Raw genomic sequence first — 19,782 nt, 5'->3', positions numbered from 1 at the left:
ACTGAACTACTTTCTCTGGTTTATATATTAGATATATTATATTGAAGCCTGCTGCTGCTGCTGCTGCTGCTGCTAGGTCGCTTTAGTCGTGTCCGACTCTGTGTGACCCCATAGACGGCAGCCCACCAGGCTTCACCGTCCCTGGGATTCTCCAGGCAAGAATACTGGAGTGGGTTGCCATTTCCTTCTCCAATACATGAAAGTGAAAAGTGAAAGTGAAGTCTCTCAGTCGTGTCCGACTCTTAGCAACCCCATGGACTGCAGCCCACCAGGCTCCTCCGTCCATGGGCTTTTCCAGGCAAGAGTACTGGAGTGGGGTGCCATTGCCTTCTCTGATATTGAGGCCTAAGGTCACTTAAAGTCTGTCCATAATGAAATGTAGAGCTAGAAGTATAAATCTTATATCCTAGATGGTAAATCTCAGGACAAATATTTATAATATATATATAATTTATATATATTATATAATTTATATTATTTATATATACACATTATATAACTTATAATATATCAAGTCCAGAGTCCAGCCTCAAGGCTGATTCACATCACAGGATTCTCTCTCATCCTGTGTTCCATCCTTAACCTTTCTTTGACCTCCTATCTGAGATCTCTGTGTCTCTCCATCTGTTACCTGTCACCTCTCATTCATCCTTGTAAATTTCCACTCGTTGAACCGCATTCTTCAGCCCTTCCAATTTTCCTTCCCATTTTCTCAGCAACCACTTCTCTCTGTCTCTTATGCTTTTTACTGATTTCCTGCATGCTATTAAGACCCTGGGCTTCTGATCATCTTTCTGGGCTTGTCAGAGGTGATTCCAGTTCATCAAGTAAAAGAGGGTGTCCTAGCATTAACCATAAGCTTTCTGAGACTAAAAATAGCCAAGTTCCGTGTTTAAACATAGTGCAAGGCAAAAATGGTGCAACAGCTAATAATTTTCCAAGAAGCAATACCCAGCCATAAATCTTAGCATGGTTAGTCTGGCTCCTAGGTTTATAATTCTCAGCCTAGTCAATTAATACAAAGATTCTTTAAGCACTAGTTAATAATCTTCCAAGAAAGCAGAGCCCGAGGATTAAGTGGGAAGTCAAAAGTTCAGCAAGAGGATTTAGTAACTAGCTTCTAAACAAATAAATTATGGAAAAGGAAAGATTTATAGTGGGTAAGCCAGACAGACACCCACCTTGACTAAGTGATCAAGGTTGCCATCACTGGGAGGCACATGAACTATTATGTGCCTCTGATTTGATGTAATAAGAAGGGCACTTACCTCTGTGGTGTTCTTCCTCCAAAACCATAATTCTAATCTAATCACAAGAAAACCTCAGAAAACCCAAACTGATGGGAGATCTACAAAATATCTAACTATACATCTCAAAATTGTCACAGTTGTGAAAAACAAGGAAAAACAGAAACTGTAAAGATTGGACGAGATAAAGGAGACATAACAACCAAAGGTAATCTGGAACTTAAAAAAAAGACATTAATGGAAACACTGGTGTAGCCCTAATAAAATCTGTAGCTTTGAAAAACAGTAATGTTCGTATGCTAATTTTTAGTTTGGATAAATGCTTCATGGTTGTAGAAGACATTAACATCAGAAAAAGTGGGGTGAAGGGTATACCAGAATTTCCTACTACCTTTGCAGTTCTTCTGTTAAGGATAAAATTATTATTATTATTATTATTATTTGGGCTGTGCAGAGGGGCATGTGGGATCTTAGTCCCCCAACCAGGGACTGAACCTATATCTTCTACAGTGGAAGTGCAAAGTCTTAACCACTGGACTGCCAGAGAAGTCCTTTTCCTTTTGGTATAAAATTATTTAAAAAAAAAAAAGGAAGGGAGGAAGTTAAGCAAGAGAAAGGATGGGAAGGAATGGAAAGCAGAGGATCTTACAATAGAAGGTGGGCCTGTCTGGGCTCTTGTACTAGCGGCTGCACAATTCTACACAAACCGCTGTACCCTAAGTCTCCACGTGCTCACCAGTAAAATATGCCTGATAACAGCTGCCTTACAATTTGAGAGAGTAAAGGTAATATTAATCAAGGTCCAGCCAGGAAAACAAACCACACCAAGCATTTTAACAGAGAATTTAATAGAAGGAACTGGTTAAACGGGCACTGGAGAACCCAAACACAAAAAAGGGACACTGAGCTGACACAGTCACCTCGGGGAGGCCGCCACCGTCCCCAGTGCTGAGGGGACCGGGGGGCGAGGTCGGGGCTATCAGATCTTAGAGGCTCCCAGAAGCTGGCACCTCTGGGTACCACGCTTCCTCCTCCTCCGGGCCTGCAGACTCGTTAGCATCCCCTCTTGGCAGAGCCTGGAAGTGGAGAAACCTGGGAGAAGACTTCCCCAACATTACCCCTGCTCACCTTAGAGGGTGCTTTGGGGCTGGGAGAAAACAGCTGGACTGTTAACGGCGAAATAACTGTGTTGACTGTAAATGGCACCCACTGGTACTTATTACTACCATCACTTCTATTAAGTGCCTGGGCTAACTTTTTTTTTGGCTGTACCACATGGCTGTGGGATCTCAGTTCCTCACCAGGGGAGGAAGCCCCTGCTCCCTGCGGTAGAAGCTCAGAGTCTTAACCACTGGACCGACAGGGAAGTCATCTCCCTCTCATTCTTTAAGAAACCATTTAACAGTCTGGGTTAGCAGAGGACATGCACCTTTGGTATTAAAAGCATTTACATTTTTAATAAATGGAAACTATGGGACTACATTCTATTCTATAATTATAGCAACCTTTACCGCAAAGTCCGCTTTGTCAGAGCTGTCTTCTAAAGATAAAGCACACGTCTGATTCATTTCTGTAATAATCAGAGCTACTATTTTAGTTGAGTGAAATAAGTGTGCCATTCAGGGATGCTATCTACATATAACCACATTATTTGACCCAGAAGTCTTTTCTATAGACTTCTGTAAAAAAAAAAAAAAAAAACCACTTTTCTTACAATATAAGGTCATTTTGCATCTCTTTAAAAGCTGAAAAAAATTAACCAAATTTTTCTTTGAAATGCAACACAGATACCTATAGTTTCCCGTAAGCTGGGGTGGACCCTGACAACAGGAAATAAGAGGTAAGAGTGTGTACTGAGTTTCAGTATGTTTCAAAGAAATTTCGAGGAAATTCCTGCAACACAGAAGCTTTAGTTTCACTGTTGAAAACCGCAGCAGTTCTCTGTGCCCTGGTTTGTTGAGAGACACAGCCTTAAACAACAAACCAAAAGTTCATGCGTTTAGCACCACTTTCCAAGTCAGCAAAACTTATGTCACAAAGTAAAGTTTCTCAGAACTTCTGGAAGCTCAGTCTTCACTTCATTTATCACTTCCCCTTTTGTGTATATGTGTCTGAGCTTCCTGCGAGATGATAAACTGGAGGGCAAAGTCTACGCTAGAGACATTTTCGTATCACCCAGGGTGATTAGACCAGCACACATAAATGATTAAAATGGGTATCTGTAGAATGAAGATATGAATAAAGTCTTCAGAGAAGCACAGTGTGTGCCCATGGGGACCACCTGGATTTTGAATATTTGCCCTAAACAGCAGGTTGGCACAATTAATACTCACAAAATACCTAAGAAACAGGCTGCCGTGTGTTTTTTATTTTATTTACTCTTAATTGAAGCATAGTTGATTTACGACGTTGTGCCAATCTGCTGTATAGCAAAGTGATTCAGTTTAACCCATATATACGTTCTTTTTTTTTTAAATTGGAGGCTAATTACTTTACAATATTGTGGTGGTTTTTGCCATACATTCACATGAATCAGCCATGGGTGTACATGTGTTCCCCATCCTGAACCCCGCTCCCACCACTTTTTTTTTTTCTTTTCTTTTTCTTTTTGGCAGCACCACTTGGCTTGAAGGATCTCAGTTCCTGAAGCAGGGATTGAACCCAGGGCAGAGCAATAAAAGCACCAAGTCCTGACCACCAGGCAATGAGGGAATTCCTTGCCATGTGCTTTTTTGGTTTTTGGTTTTGCCTGCACCATGTGGCATGTGGAATCTTAGTTTCCCAACCAAGGATCAAACCCACGTCTCCTGCATTGAAAGTGCGGAATCTTAACCATTAGATTGCCAGGGAAATTCTTGCCACGTGCCTTTTAATATAGGCTTTATGGGACAATATTTTTTAAGTTCAAATAGGAGCTAGGATCCTCTAGTCCTGCCAATGAGCTGTGTGCAAGCATGAAATGAAAGAATACAAGTGAAACAATTTGATAAGACACCAGGAGGGGAACCAGTTCACAACGGAGCTGGGGCAGCAGCGTAGCGGTCACATGCGGCCGCTGAGTGGAACTCGGAGGAAAATCTTTCACCAGGTGGACACGCCGCCTCCACCGCAGCAGCAGCAGCATGGGGAAGGGCGACCCCAACAAGCCGCGGGGCAAGATGTCTTCATATGCCTTCTTCGTGCAGACCTGCCTCAAGGAGCACAAGAAGAAGCACCCCGACTCCTCAGTCAATTTTGCAGAGTTTTCCAAGAAATGTTCCGAGAGACAGAAGACCATGTCGGCCAAGGAAAAGTCCAAGTTCGGAGACATGGCAAAAAGTGACAAAGCTCGCTGCGACAGGTAGATGAAAAATTATGTTCCTCCTAAAGGTGACAAGAAGGGAAAGAAAAAAGATCCCAACACTCCGAAAAGGCCTCCATCTGCCTTCTTCCTGTTTTGCTCCAAACATCGCCCAAAGATCAAAAGTGAACACCCTAGCTTATCCATTGGGGACACTGCAAAAACAAATTGAGTGAAATGTGGTCTGAGCAGTCAGCCAAAGATAAACAGCCGTATGAACAGAAAGCAGCTAAGCTAAAGGAGAAATACAAAAAGGATATTACTGCATACCGTGCCACAGGAAGACTGAAGCGGGGGAAAAAAGGGCCCTGGCAGGCCGACAGGCTCCAAGAAGAAGGAGCCAGAAGATGAGGAGGAAGAAGATGAAGATGAGGAGGAGGAGGACGAAGGTGAGGAATAAATGGCTATCTTGTAATGATGTGTGTGGAACGTGCGTGTGTGCTCAGGCAATTGTTTTGCTAAGAACGTGAATTCAAGTGCAGCTCAGTATTAGCTTCAGTATAAAAACTATACAGATTTTTGTATAGTTGATAAGATTCTTTGTAGAGAAAATACTTTTTAAAAAATGCAAGTTGTGGCTTTTTGAGGGGCTACTACATACAGGCAGAGTTTCAAGCTTCTGATGTTAAATGTTTCTACATGCTTAATGGTTTCTTTAATTTCTTGACTTGTATATGGTAGCACAGCAAACTCATAGAAATTAGCATCAATAGCAACTTTCGGGTTTTCTAGAACGAGAATGTTGTGCTTTTGTTTTTGTTTAATTTTGTAATAAAATTATATATATTAAAAAAAAAAAAAGACACCAGGAGGGAAGATCCAAGTTCTTGCTTCTATTCTCGGGTAAGTAATTTAACATCTATGGCATCAGTTTCCTTATCTGTAATTTGGGATTTACAGCCCTTGTCTATCAGATGGGGTAAGTAGTAAGAAGATAATGAAAGTCGCTCAGTGTTGTTGCCTGACTATTTGCGACCCCATGGACTATACAGTCCATGGAATTCTCCAGGCCAGAATACTGAATTAAGAGCAAATAGAAAATGTTCTAAAAATCATACCACGCTATGAAAATACAGGTTATCACTGTGGTGCTGGAGAAGACTCTTGCGAGTCCCTTGGACTGCAAGGAGATCCAACCAGTCCATCTTAAAGAAGATCAGTCCTGGGTGTTCATTGAAAGGACTGATGCTGAGGCTGAAACTCCAATACTTTGGCCAACTCATGCGAAGAGTTGACTCACTGGAAAAGACCCCGATGCTGGAGGGATTGGGGGCGGGAGGAAAAGGGGACCACAGAGGATGAGATGGCTGGATGGCATCACCAACTCGATGCACATGAGTTTGGGTGAACTCCGGGAGTTGGTGATGGACAGGGAGGCCTGGCGTGCTGCGAATCATGGGGTCGCAAAGAGTCGGACACGACTGAGCGACTGAACTGAACTGATCATTAGGGATGATTATTTGTGACAATATTATTTTCTAAAAAAAAAATTCTACCTGTAATCCCATTTTGAATTTTTGGAAAAAAGAATGTACAAATTAGCAGTTAGATTAGTATTTCTTATCCATGAATCCCTAAACACTTGGAGTAAATACAATTCAGGACACATCTCACCTTTACTTGGGAGAATGACTGCAAATCTCCCACGTAGTCTATTGGAACTGAACCTCCTGGGAACAGCACGCATTCTCTGCGTGGAGGCATAAAAGTTCTTACCACAGTGACTGGATGGCTCTCTGAGATCCTCAGTTTATGATTAGAAGGACATGGGAGACACAGCCTAAGGTAAAATGAGAGCTGAGCAAGCTTGCCTCTTGTCTGCTGTGACCCTGGTGGTCCAGCGCACAAGTGTGACCTCTGCACTCGATTCAAAGCAACCACGAACCAGTGAAGAACACAAAGCCCAGGTCTGAGACAATCCGCTTGCATTCTGCAGGGAGACCCAGGCACGCGCTGGCGGGGAGCTGGGACCGACCCCTCTGGCTGAGGGCTGCTGATGGAGCAGCAGAGCTGACCTGTCCCTACTCCCATCAGCGCATGCACACGGCGTCTGGGGGACTTCTTATTACACATCCACAAACAGGGGCTCCCCGGACCATGTGGAGGCCAGGCTGCAGAGAGCACTGGTATGTCTGTGAACTCCTCCTCCTTTTTAAGACATTCCTGTTTTTTCTTTTTTTTTTGGGGGGGGGGATTCAAAACTCATTTTTTTTTCTCTTTTGTTTTTTTAAATTTTTAAAATTTAAATTTATTTATTTTTATTGGAGGCTAATTACTTTATAATATTGTATTGGTTTTGCCATACATCAACATGAATCCGCCACGGGTGTACACGTGTTCCCCATCCTGAAACCTCCTCCCACCTCCCTCCCCGTACCATCCCTCTGGGTCATCCTAGTGCACCAGCCCCAAGCATCCTATATCCTGCATCGAACCTAGACTGGCGATTCGTTTCTTATATGATATTATACATGTTTCAGTGCCATTCTCCCAAATCATCCCACCCTTGCCCTCTCCCACAGAGTCCGAAAGACTGTTCTATACATCTGTGTCTCTTTTGCTGTCTTGCATACAGGGTTATCGTTACCATCTTTCTAAATTCCATATAAATGTGTTAGTATACTGTATTGGTGTTTTTCTTTCTGGGTTACTTCACTCTGTATAATCGGCTCCAGTTTCATCCACCTCATTAGAACTGATTCAAATGTATTATTTTTAATGGCTGAGTAATACTCCATTGTGTATATGCACCACAGCTTTCTTATCCATTCATCTGCTGATGGACATCCAGGTTGCTTCCATGTCCTGGCTATTATAAACAGTGCTGTGATGAACATTGGGGTACATGTGTCTCTTTTAATTCTGGTTTCCTCGGTGTGTATGCCCAGCAGTGGGATTCCTGGGTCATAAGGCAGTTCTATTTCCAGTTTTTTAAGGAATCTCCACACTGTTCTCCATAGTGGCTATAGTAGTTTGCATTCCCACCAACAGTGTAAGAGGGTTCCCTTTTCTCCACACCCTCTCCAGCATTTATTGCTTGTAGACTTTTCCTGTTTTTTCTTAAAGTCAGGTTTCTCAGAGAATACATCAGAGGATCTGACAGTCCCGGGGACCCCAGGGACATGGGGTACGGCTGAGGCGAGGGAGCTCTGTGAAAACTGATAGCTAAAGCAAAGCGCTTCGAAAAGAAGCTTGCTGAGACCATTCAGCCCCTTCCCTGAGGATCTCCCAGAACCCGGCCACCAGGCTCGCTCCCCTCTCCACCCCTGCCACCCTCAGGCTGGATGTGAGTGGATTCTTTACTGCAGAAACTGGATACGGCCACCCGATTTGCAGCGCCGTGAGAAAGGGATGGACAGCCTTTTCCACAGTCGGTGTTGGGTCAATTTAAACAAAAAAAAAAAAAGGAAAAGAAGCTTGGCCCTGGGACTTCCCTGGTGGTCCAGCGGCTGACTCTGAGCTCCCAAGCTCCCAGTGCAGGGGGCCCGGGTTTGATCCCTGGTCAGGAAGCTATGCTGCAACTAAGATCCTGCTTGCCACAACTAAGACCAGAGTAGCCAAATAAATAAGTATGAAAAAAAAAAAAAAAAACAACCTTGGCCCCTACTTCACAGCACACCCCCAGGTCATTCACAGCACACCCCCAGGTCATTCACAGCACACCCCCAGGTCAATTCCAGGTGGATGACAAGCCTAAATGTGAAAAGCAAAACAAAGTTGTTAGAGGAAAACCAAAACATCTTCCTGATTTTGGTATTTGAAACATTTCTTAAATAGGATACAAAAAAGTTCCACCATATAAAAAATTAGATAAACTGGACTATATTAACATTTAGAACTTCTGTTCAACTAAAGATACCATGAGAAGAATGAAAAAGGCATTGAACTTCAAAGCTGCTAACAGACGAGGTCTGAAACGTTTTCTCACCACAGAAAAGAAAAACGGCATGCCCTGAGGTGAGTCTTAGCAACCACGTTTGGTGGTGATCATACTGCAATATATAAATGTGTCAAGTCAATAGGTTGCACACCTCACACTAACACAATAGTTACCTGTCAATTATGTCTCAATAAAGTGTATTTGTTTATTTTATTTTTGGCTGCACGGCTTGTGGGATCTCGGTTCCCTGACCAGGGATTGAATCTGGGCCACAGCAGTGAAAGCACCCAATCCTAACCACCAGGCTACCAGGAAACTCTCATAAATAATTTTTCAAAAGAGAGAGTGAAAAGCCAGCAGAGACTAGGAGAAGATATTTGCAATGTATTTATCTGAGCAAAGACTCATGCCGCCCTGCTATTTCCTTACTAAGGAAGAAAAAGCAGCTGAGCTAAGAGATAAGGTTTGAACTGACACTTTTCCAAGGATGGATCCAAATGGCCACTAAACATATGTAAGGGTGCTCAGCCTCACTGGCACTTCCCAGTGAGGGAAGCTAAGGTTCAGCGGTTAAGACTTCGTCTCCCAATGATGGGACTTGGGCTGGATCCCTGGTCAGGGGACTAAGGTCCCACATGCTTCATGGCCAAAAAAATAAAAATAAGCAATATTGTAACAAATTCAAGAAAAGACTATAAAATGGTTCACTTCAAAAAGAAAAAACTAAGAAAAAAAAATGTACTCAACCTCTTGTGTCATCCAGAAAATGGAAATTAAATTGTGCTTTCCCACCAGAATAGCCAAGATGAAAAAGATGGAAAATAACTAGGTGCCAGGGACCCCAAACACTCCTGGTAGGAGTAAAATTCGCTAAGTTGCTTTGGAAAACTGTCTGGCAGAGTCTGCTACAGCATGCTGGGTGCCCCAGCAAGGCCAACCATGAGCATACACCTAACAAATATGCATGCGTATGCTGAACAAAGGCTTCCCTGGTGGCTCAGATGGCAAAGAATCTACCTACAATGCTGGAGACCTGAGTTCAATCCCTATGTCGGGCAGATCGCCTGGAGAAAGGAATGGCCACCTACTCCAGTATTCTTGCCTGGAGAATCCCAGGGACAGAGGAGCCTGGCGGGCTACGGTCCATGGGTAGCAAAAGAGTCGACATGACTGAGCAACTAACACTTTCACTTTCACGCTGAACAAAATTCATACAATAGAAGGTTCACAGCAGCAGGGCAGGGGGTACAAAAGGCCAGCCCCTTGTCCTCGAGATGGGGGGATTCTGTGGTGCAAGCTGCACTCCAGTGTTTTCCCGAGGGACCAGGCTGGAGCAAGTCTCTGCCAAGACCACACTGTTGCTAATTTTGCTCCCCTGCACCATCTGGCTTCCGTTTTACCTTTTCTCCAAAGAGCATTCCTTCAATAAACAGTTTTCATAAAGATCTCCAATGCAGGTTTGCTTCCAGAAAGTCTGCCTTAGAACAGGTGGCATCAGAGGTTACCTACGGAAGTGGACTCGGCAGGTGGAATTCTGGGGGTGGTGGGTCGTTCACCTGCCAGATGGCGACGTGAACCCATCAGTGGGGTGAAGGTCCCTGGGATGCTATGAGCTGTGGCAGGGGTGGGGGGCGCACACTGACCAGTTTCACATCTCTGGTACAGGAGGTGCCGAAGAAACAGCCACAAGAAGGACCGTGGGACTGGGTGGCTGTTATTAAAAATCGTCCATCCAATGAAAACGGAAAAAGACAATCTCAGATATGATGACATGAAGCCAAGTATGACAATCAGCCTAAAAGCACTCACCCCCCGCAGGCACAGCACCTGATATTAAGGAGTGGCAGAACCAAGAAGAAGGACTTCCCTGGTGGTCCAGTGATTAAGAGTCTGCCTGCCAATGCAGGGGACACGGGTTCGATCCCTGGTCCAGGAAGTTGCCCTGGAGCACTAAGCTCCACAACTACTGGGCCTGCGCGCCCTAGAGCCTAAGCTCCACAAGAGAAGCCACTGCAATGAGAAGGCCAAGCATTGCAGCTAGAGAGTAGCCCCCGCTCCCTGCAACGAGAGAAAGCCTACCCAGCAACACAGACCCAGCACAGCCACGAAAAAAAAACTAAGAAGGGTGAACTCAGTCCAGGCAAGTCTGTTACATCAAAGTCAAGGCCCTCATGGAAAGGCATGAACTCTAAGGCTTGAGACGGGGCTGTGTGTCCTGCTCGGTCACTCAGTCGTGTCTGACTCTTTGCGACCCCATGGACTGTAGCCCGCCAGGCTCTTCTATCCATGGGATTTTCCAGGCAAGAGTACTGGGGTGGGTTACCATTTCCTTCTCCTTGCATCCCCTGCATTGGCAGGCAGGTTCTTTTACCACTGAGTCACCTGGGAAGCCTCAGGATGGGGGTGTCTGTGTCTATTTACTTGAGAACCTCAAACCCCAGATTACCTGGGCCCACAAAGTGGCTGACTCCCTCTCCTTGGAAAATAAGAATCCCCCTTGCTTGAAGACTACAGCGGCAGTCTCAAACAAGACAAGCCTCTTACAAGACAGTGCCTGCCCTACTCAGGACTGCCCCCACTTCCTTCCTGGCCATTAGACCATAGTGAGGGTGAAATCTCAGCATCACCCAATGGGGTTGCTGGGCTCATCATCCCAAACACCCCAGGGGACCGGGCTAACGCGCACAAAGGCAGGAACTGAAAGGATGCGTGGGTCCTGGGGGTATCAGTCAGGGGTGCGGAATATAAAGCAGGATGGGGAAGAGCCGCTGAGGACATCCTCCCATAGACACCCTGGCAAACGTCAGGGTCTCATGTGCTGGGTGGGGGGGTGGCCTCTTAGGAGCCTGGAAGAGCAATAAAGTGAAAGTGAAGGTCACTCAGTCATGTCTGACTCTTTGCGACCCCATGGACTACAGCCTACCAGGCTCCTCTGTCCATGGAATCCTCCAGGCCAAAATACTGGCGTGGGTAGCCGTTCCCTTCTCCAGGGGATCTTCCCAACCCAGGGATTGAACCCAGGTCTCCTGCATTGCAGGCAGATTCTTCTCCCTCTGAGCCACCAGGGAAGCCTGGAAGAGCAATGGACCACACTAAATGATTCCAAAACTGGCACAGCAGTCTTTGGAAAAACAGACCTTGAGGTCACTGGGACCTCAGAGTGAACCTGACGATGGGGCTCAGGGCCCGCAGCCACTCTCCTGCCCCGTCACACCAGTGGAACCCTTTCCCACCCCACCATCCGTCCCCTACAGAAACCCATCTCCATAAAACAGAGGTCTCCGGGTGGAAAGCCAGCACAGAAGTCACATTAAAAATCCCTTCTTAGTGCCAAGTACCACAGCAAACACTTGGACTCAACCGACTAACTTTCAAAGCTGTCTTTTTTATGTTATAATTTATTTTCCAAAGGTGGAGCTAACATTACACATACTGTTAAGTCTCTTTATTTTAGGCTTTTATTTACCTAAAACATAATCTATCCTATACTGCATGTAAAAGTAACCAGCATGGGACCTAGAGGAGCTGGCATACTAGAAAGGGTCTGCCACATACAGCAGGGAAAGCCATGAGCTGGCTGTGTCCTTTGAGAGGGCCAGGGACACACAGTCTGAGCACCAAAGCCTAGACACTACACTGACTGTGCCTCCCAGATCAGGCCCTCTTCTTCTTCTTTAGATTTATTTTAGTTTTGGCCGGGCTGGGCCTTCACTGCTGCTTGGGCTTTTTCTCTAATTGCGGTGCACGGGCTTCTCATTGCGGTAGCTTCTCTTGTAGCGGAGCGCGGGCTCTAGGGTGTACGGGCTTTAGTGACTGCTACACGGGGGCTCAGTAGACGTGGCTCTCCGGCTCCAGGGCACAAGCTCAGAGGGGCACAGGGGCTGACCTGCTGCACGGCATGTGGGATCTTCCCAGACCAGGGATCAAATCCCTGTCTCCCGCGCTGGCAGGCAGATCCGTTATACTGAGCCACCAGGGAAGCCCCTTCTTCTTCTTCTTCTTCTTTTTTTTTTTTTAATATTTATATATTTATTTATTTGGCTGCACCAGGTCTCAGTTGCAGCGTGCAGATTCTTAGTTGTGGCCTGTGGGATCTAGTTCCCTGATCAGGGATCCAACTCAGGCCCCTCTGCACTGGGAGTGCAGAGTCTTAGCCGCTGGCCCACCAGGGAAGTTCCTAAACACTGTTCCTGTTCCTTGTTCATCTCCAGCAACGTTTCTTCTCTAGGGAATTTTCTTTTTTCCTTTTTCTCATAATTTCAGGTTACCTTGCCACTCCTTTCTACACCTTTAATTCCATAAGACTATACATCGAACCCGACATACCAGACAGATAGAATCACAGTCTCTGTCTTGAATCTTTCAGCAATGCCCTAGATCTAATATATGCAATGTCCTATTTCACTAACCTCAGCCAGTGCAGCACCTTTATGTGAAGAAAGAAGTAAACTTAGTGAGCGGTTTTTGCATTAAAAAAAGAAGAAATCTAGGCAGTAGTTTCCAACTAACTTCCCCAAGATACTTATTAACTACCACGGGAAAGATGGTAATGCTTCTGTGGAGAAATCCATGGTGAATTGTATCTCGATAAAGCTGTGACCAGGGTCCGGCACAGGGCGGACTGCTAAGGTGCTGGGAATGCTTCATTTCTTGATCTGGGTGGTGAGTCCAAGGGTGTTTGTTTATAGTTTCTTTAACAGTAGATATGGTTTATATACTTCCATATAAATATTTCACAACTCCCAATACAAAAGTTAAAAGAAAAAAAACAGAAAGTAAATTAAAAGCAGATGGTTTTTGTTTCCAGAAAAGAAAGTTAAAAAAAAAAAATAAGAGAGAGAGCAGGTGCCAGGAACAGTCATTATCAGCTGACCTGACAACTTTGGGACACCCCTCCTCATCACTGGGACCTCACAGTGAACCCGATGGTGTGACTCAGGGCCCCCCGCCACTCTCCTGCCCCATCACACCAGTTGAACCCTTTCCCATCCCACGATCCGTCAACTACAGAAACTCATCTCCATAAAACAGAGATCTCAGGGTGGAAAACCAGGACAGAAGTCACATTAAAAATCCCTTCTTAGTGCCAAGTACTATAGCAAACGCTTGGACTCAACCAACTAGCTTTCAAAGCTGTCTTTTTTATGTTATAATTTATTTTCCAAAGGTGGAGCTAACATTACACGCACTCTTATTTTTTATGCTTTTATTTACCTAAAACATAACCTGTCCTACACTGCATGTAAAAGTAACCAGCATGGGACTTCCCTAGGGGTCCAGTGGTTAAGAATTCACCTTTCAAAGCAGGGGGCACAGGTTTGATCCCTGAGTAGGGAGCTAAAACCCCACATGCCGTGGAGCAACTAGGCCCACAGGCCACAGCTACTGAGCCTGAGGGCCACAACTAGAGAGTTTGTGCCCAGCAATGCAAGATCCTGTATGATGTAATGAAGATCCTATGTGTCTCAACTAAGACCCAATACCATCAAATAAATAAATACATTTTAAAATAAAAGTACCAGTTTTTTGATGTTATCTCTGGAATCAAGAGACAGTTGAAGCTAACTGTTGACTAAAACCTACAATTTGGTTATAGTCCCTCAGTATTTGGAAATACGATGGGATGGTATCTGCACACGGCAAAATAGTCTTTGTTTACATATACAATATTTATTCACTAAGTGGTAGGATTACAGCCATGAAATTAAAAGATACTTACTCCTTGGAAGGAAAGTTATGACCAACTTAGATAGCATATTAAAAAGTGGAGACGTTATTTTGCCAACAAAGGTCCATCTAATCAACGTTATGGTTTTTCCAGTAGTCATGTATGGATGTGAGAGTTGGACTGTGAAGAAAGCTGAGCGCCGAAGAATTGATGCTTTTGAACTGTGGTGTTGGAGAAGACTCTTGAGAGTCCCTTGGACTGCAAGGAGATCCAACCAGTCCATTCTAAAGGAGATCAGCCCTGGGTGTTCTTTGGAAGGAATGATGCTAAAGCTGAAACTCCAGTACTTTGGCCACCTCATGCGGAGAGTTGACTCATTGGAAAAGACCCTGATGCTGGGAGGGATTGGGGGAAGGAGGAAAAGGGGATGACAGAGGAAGAGATGGCTGGATGGCATCACCAACTTGATGCACATGAGTTTGGGTGGACTCCTGGAGTTGATGGACAGGGAGGCCTGGCGTGCTGCAATTCATGGGGTCGCAAAGAGTCAGACACGACTGAGTGACTGAACTGAACTGAACTGAAGTGGTAGGTAGCAACCTTCCCTAAAAGAATGCATTTGAAATGATTCCTTCATCTTTATTAAGAATTACAAAGTAACATAAATAGAATAGATCACTCAGATGGTAAAGAATCTGCCTGCAATGCAGGAGACCTGGGTTCAATCCCTAGGTTGGGAAAATCCCCTGGAGAAAAGAAAGGCTACCCACTCCAGTATTCTTGCCTGGGAAATCCTGTGGACAGAGACTGGCAGGCTATACAGTCCATGGCATTGCAAAGAGTCCAACACGACCAAGCGACTAGCACACATCTTAACCCAAAGCCAAGGGGTAACGACGAAAAACAAGTTACATTTCAAAACTGAAGACATACAATAATTTTATTTACATAATTTCTAAAAGTGAATGGTCCTCTTCCCTAGGTCAATACTGGCATGGGTGCCTTAAAAATGGAATGTAACACTCATGTTCTTAGCAGTATTATTCACAACAGCCAAGAGGAGGAAGCAACCCAGGTGTCTATTGACAGATGAAAGGATAAACAAAATGTGGTCTATCTATATCCTGGAATATTGCTCAGCCTTAAAAAGGAAGGAGATTCTGGGACTGCCAGAATTCTGGTAGCCTGGTGGCTAAGACTCTAAGCTCCCAAAAAATGGGGCCTGGGTTCAATCCCTAGTCAGGGAACTAGATCTCACATGCTGCAACTAAGAGCTTGCAAGACAAGACTCCCACGTGCCTCAACTAAAATTTCCTTAATGCCACAACTAACACCTGATACAGCCATTCAATACTTTAAAAAAAAAAAAAAGGGAAGGAAATTCTGATATAGGCTACAACATGGATGAACCTTGAAAACATTATGCTCAATGAAATAAACAGGTCACAAAAAGCCAAATACTGTAAGACTCCATGATACAGACTTCTCTAGAAGTCAAATTCTTAGAACGGTTGCCAGGGGCTGAAAGGAGAGGAAAAGGGCGAGTTCGTATTTAATGGGGACAGAGCTTCAGTTTTGCAAGATGAAAAGAGTTCTGGAGCTTGGGTGTAAAACAGTGTGAATATACTGACATTGGTATACTTAAAATTGCTAAGATGATACCTTTTATGTTATGCATATTTTGTCACAGTTTTAAAACATGAAAGTAAGATTGAGAAGATAACATATTGAACTGAGCAGGGTAGTCACCTCCGGGGAGAGTCCAGGAGTAGGGAGACAGGTATTATAAGAGTGCTGTTTTTAAAAAACCCTTACATAAAGGTCTGTAAAGCCCTATTCGCATTTTAAAAGTATAAATATTCATAGTTTAGCTTTTTTATAGTCTGGATTTTCTTGGACTCTCAGGTTGTTAAAAACAGGACCCAGTCACACTGAATCTGACCTTTCTAAAGGTGAATCATTGCACCTTGACAACCCAGAGGCTGAAGCTCCCAGCTCTACTCCTCCCTATGCTGATTCTGATGTCTTTGTCTTTTTCTACAAGCCCACAACCACTTCTTAGTACATCCCAACCTGGTGCTCGGTGGTAAAGAATGGACCTCCCGAGCAGGAGATCTGGGAGATGCAGGTTCGAGCCCTGGGTCGGGAAGATCCCCTGGAGGAGAAAATGGCAACCCACTCCAGTATTCTTGCCTGAGAAATCCCATAGACAGAGAAGCCTGGCGGACTATAGTCCGTGGGGGTCACAAAAAGTCAGACACGACTGACTGATTGAGCATGCAACCCCACTCAGCAGACCACTTCCTGCAGTTCACTAAAAAAATCTATTATTCTATGAATGGCCTTCATTTTCCTACTTTTATATATTCTCCTAGGCCTATTTCCTTCCTATGCTCAATGGTAATCCTTTTTCTATTTTTAGAGAAAATGTGAATGCTTTCAATTAAAAAATAAAAACATATCCACTGGGGAAAATTCAAACAACACAGAAGGATATGAAGAAAGGACCTCCAGTCACTGATGTAGCCCCAAGAGTTACCCCTGTCACAGGTTCAAAGGCTGTGTGCTCATGTATTTTTATGCACCTGTAAATATCAACATAAATGTATGCACAAATATTTTACACACTGTCACTAATACTTTTATCAGAAGTGAAACCAGACTCTACATTATATATAGCAACTTGCTTTTCTTGGTAAATGATGTGGTCATGGATATATTTTCATCTCAGTAAATACAGCTCTATCTTATTTTTGGCTGAGTGCTGGTTCATAGTATAGACACGCTACAATTTATCTGATGATTCCTGCCTAATGTGTGGAAAACTCACACGTATCTGGTGTCAAAGTGAATCAGGGCTGCAGGAGAATGGTGAGTGCAGAGGAGACACACAGAAGTATGTTCTTCCTCTACATGGACATTTGGAAACGACAAATCGCTGGGCCATAGATGGAAATTAAATACGTACTGCAAACTGAATGTCCAAAAAAAATGAAAAATAGCTGTAGTACCATTACAAAGGAAGGAAGAGGGAAAGAAGATGGACAAAAGGCAAAAAGTCCAATTTAATACAAACACACACCCACACACTCCTTCCATGGACTTTTACATTCTGTCATGAACTCATGGCATCACTGACTCAGTGGACATGAGTTTGAGCAAACTCCAGGAGATAGTGAAGAACAGGCAGGCTTGACATGCTCAATTCATGGGGTTGCAAACAGTCAGACAGGACTTATCAACTGAACAACAACAACAATGGACTCAATTATGCCCCCTCCCCCATTCATACACTGAAGCCCAACTTCCAAAGTGACTATATTTGGAGATGGGGCTTTCGAAAGGTAATTAAGTTAGATAGGGTTTCCTTCAGAGAAGGGGATGGCAACCCACTCCAGTACTCTTGCCTGGAAAATCCCACCGGTGGAGGAGCCTGGTGGGCTGTAGTCATGGGGTTGCTAAGAGTCAGACTCGACTGAGCGACTTCCCTTTCACTTTTCACTTTCATGCATTAGAGAAGGAAATGGCAACCCACTCCAGTATTCTAGCCTGGGAAATCCCATGGACAGAGGAGCCTGGGGGTCTACAGTCCCACTCCAGTATTCTAGCCTGGGAAATCCCATGGACAGAGGAGCCTGGGGGTCTACAGTCCCACTCCAGTATTCTAGCCTGGGAAATCCCATGGACAGAGGAGCCTGGGAGGGCTACAGTCCATAGGGTCGCAAAGAGTTGGACACAACTTAGTGACTAAACAACAACATACGGTTAGATAAAGTCATAAGGGTGGGCCCTTCAAGATGGGAACAGAAACAGAGCTATATCATTCTCTCTCTTTTTCCTTTTTGGCTGTACTGAGAGGCTTGCAGAATCTCAATTCCCCAACCAGGGACTGAAACCCAACCCGTGCCAGTGAAAGCCCAGAATCCTAACCACTAGGGAACTCCCAGGCTCTTTCTGCCATGTGAAGACCCAGTAGAAGGCAGTCATGGAAAGTAAGGAAGAGGGCCTTCACTGGCAGCCTGGTCTGCTGGCACCTTGATCCTGGACTTCTCAGCCTCCAGAACCATGAAAAATGAGTATCTGTTGTTTAAGCCACCCAGCCTATGGTATTTTGTTATGGCAGCCTGTGCAGATAAATAGAGGCTCTAAGGCCGTAGATATCACTGTACCTGTGACCAACCTGCCTGGTTACACTGAGGCCTGGGCACAAACCAGCCTTCAGACAAAACACCTGCAGGGCGCCCTGTTTAAGCGGCAGCTGGCCCCGGGGGCTCTGCTCCTCCGTGTCCCCTGCCTTGCCTTCTCCCCTTTCCTCAACTCTAACTGCCCAGAACTCTTGGATCCTTTTTTTTTTTTTTTCAATGTCAATATCCTAGTTCAGGCACTTTTCATTCTTAACTAATATGAACTATGACTTCTGGGCCATTTTCGCCTTCTGAGATGGCCCACACTCTATCTATGGAGTGTGTTTCTCTCTAGATAAAAGCACTTTTTATCTGAAAAGTAAGGTAAACTACGACTTCCTAACTGGTCTCTTCTTCTCTTTCTGATTCACTCGAAACTCTGAGTTGAGTTAAAGAATTAACTTTCTAAAATGGAAATCAAACCACTATAGTTGTCACTGTTCGAATTCTTAAAATATTCCAGCAGGATGGATATTTTTTTAAATGCCTCTGGAGTCAAGATCTCTCTCGATAACTCACAATCCTAAGGTCACTAAACCTCCAAATGATTTACAGTTTTAGCAGTAATTTACCTCAATAAAATAAGATCTAGGACTTCCCTGGTGCTGCAGCGGATAGGAATCTGCCGGCCAATGCAGGGGACATGGGTTCAATCCCTGGGCAGGAAGGACTTCACATGCCACGCAGCATACTAAGCCTGTGTGCCGCAACTATGGAAGCCCGAGCTCTACAACCTGGGAGCCACAGTTACAGACCTTGTGTGCTTAGATCTCCACCATAAGAGAGGCCTCCACAATGAGAAACCCACGCACCACAAGGAAGAGCTGCCCCCTGCTCGCCGCAATTACAGAAATCGCAAGCAAAGCAAACGAAGACCCAGTGCAGGCATAAAAAAAGAAAAGAAAAAAAGCTCTTAAAGAAAAAAAAGGATCTAATGCAATAAAGGACCAAAAAACCACCATCAGTTCTTCTGCCACCTAGGGAAGGGGAGGGTGGCCTCAACTGTGATGTACAAACACCACCATCTCATTTCCTCTATACAGACGCCAGAGCAGAAGGACCCGTAGAAGCCCTGTTCACTACTTAAGATAGTTCCTTAACAACCAGTGAGGGGATCTGTCTGGTGGTCCAGCGGTTAAGACTCTGCGCTTCCAATGCAAGGGGCATGAGTTCGATCTCTAGTCTGGGAACTATGATCCCCCCTGCCACGTGGCTTGGCCAAGAAAATTTAAAGATGAAATAAAATAAGAAAAAACTCACAATTAACTTAAAAAAAAAAAGTGAGTATGTGCTCCACCCAGAACTGTAATTGCAGAAATAACCAACCTGAAAGGCTAGCGAGTGTAGCTAACATTGTTGCACACTTCTCTTTCTCCAGCAATTCCAACGCATTTTTCAAGCATGACATTCCTACAAAGTCAGAACAGCCTCCCCGTTACAAGTGGGTAATTTGAGAGCCTGGG

General features: G+C 44.6%; 1 protein-coding gene and 1 pseudogene across 3 annotated transcripts in view; one reads left to right on the top strand and one right to left on the bottom strand.

The window, feature by feature from the left end:
* Positions 1-19,782, bottom strand: part of RNF157 (ring finger protein 157) — an 80,105-nt gene that overhangs the window by 34,400 nt on the left and 25,923 nt on the right. The window lies entirely within an intron of this gene.
* Positions 3,830-5,206, top strand: LOC102186798 (annotated as a pseudogene).

This window comes from Capra hircus, chromosome 19 (assembly GCF_001704415.2).
Source record: "Capra hircus breed San Clemente chromosome 19, ASM170441v1, whole genome shotgun sequence".
NCBI classification, from domain to species: Eukaryota; Metazoa; Chordata; class Mammalia; order Artiodactyla; family Bovidae; genus Capra; species Capra hircus.
This window is presented reverse-complemented; position numbering and strand designations above follow the sequence as displayed.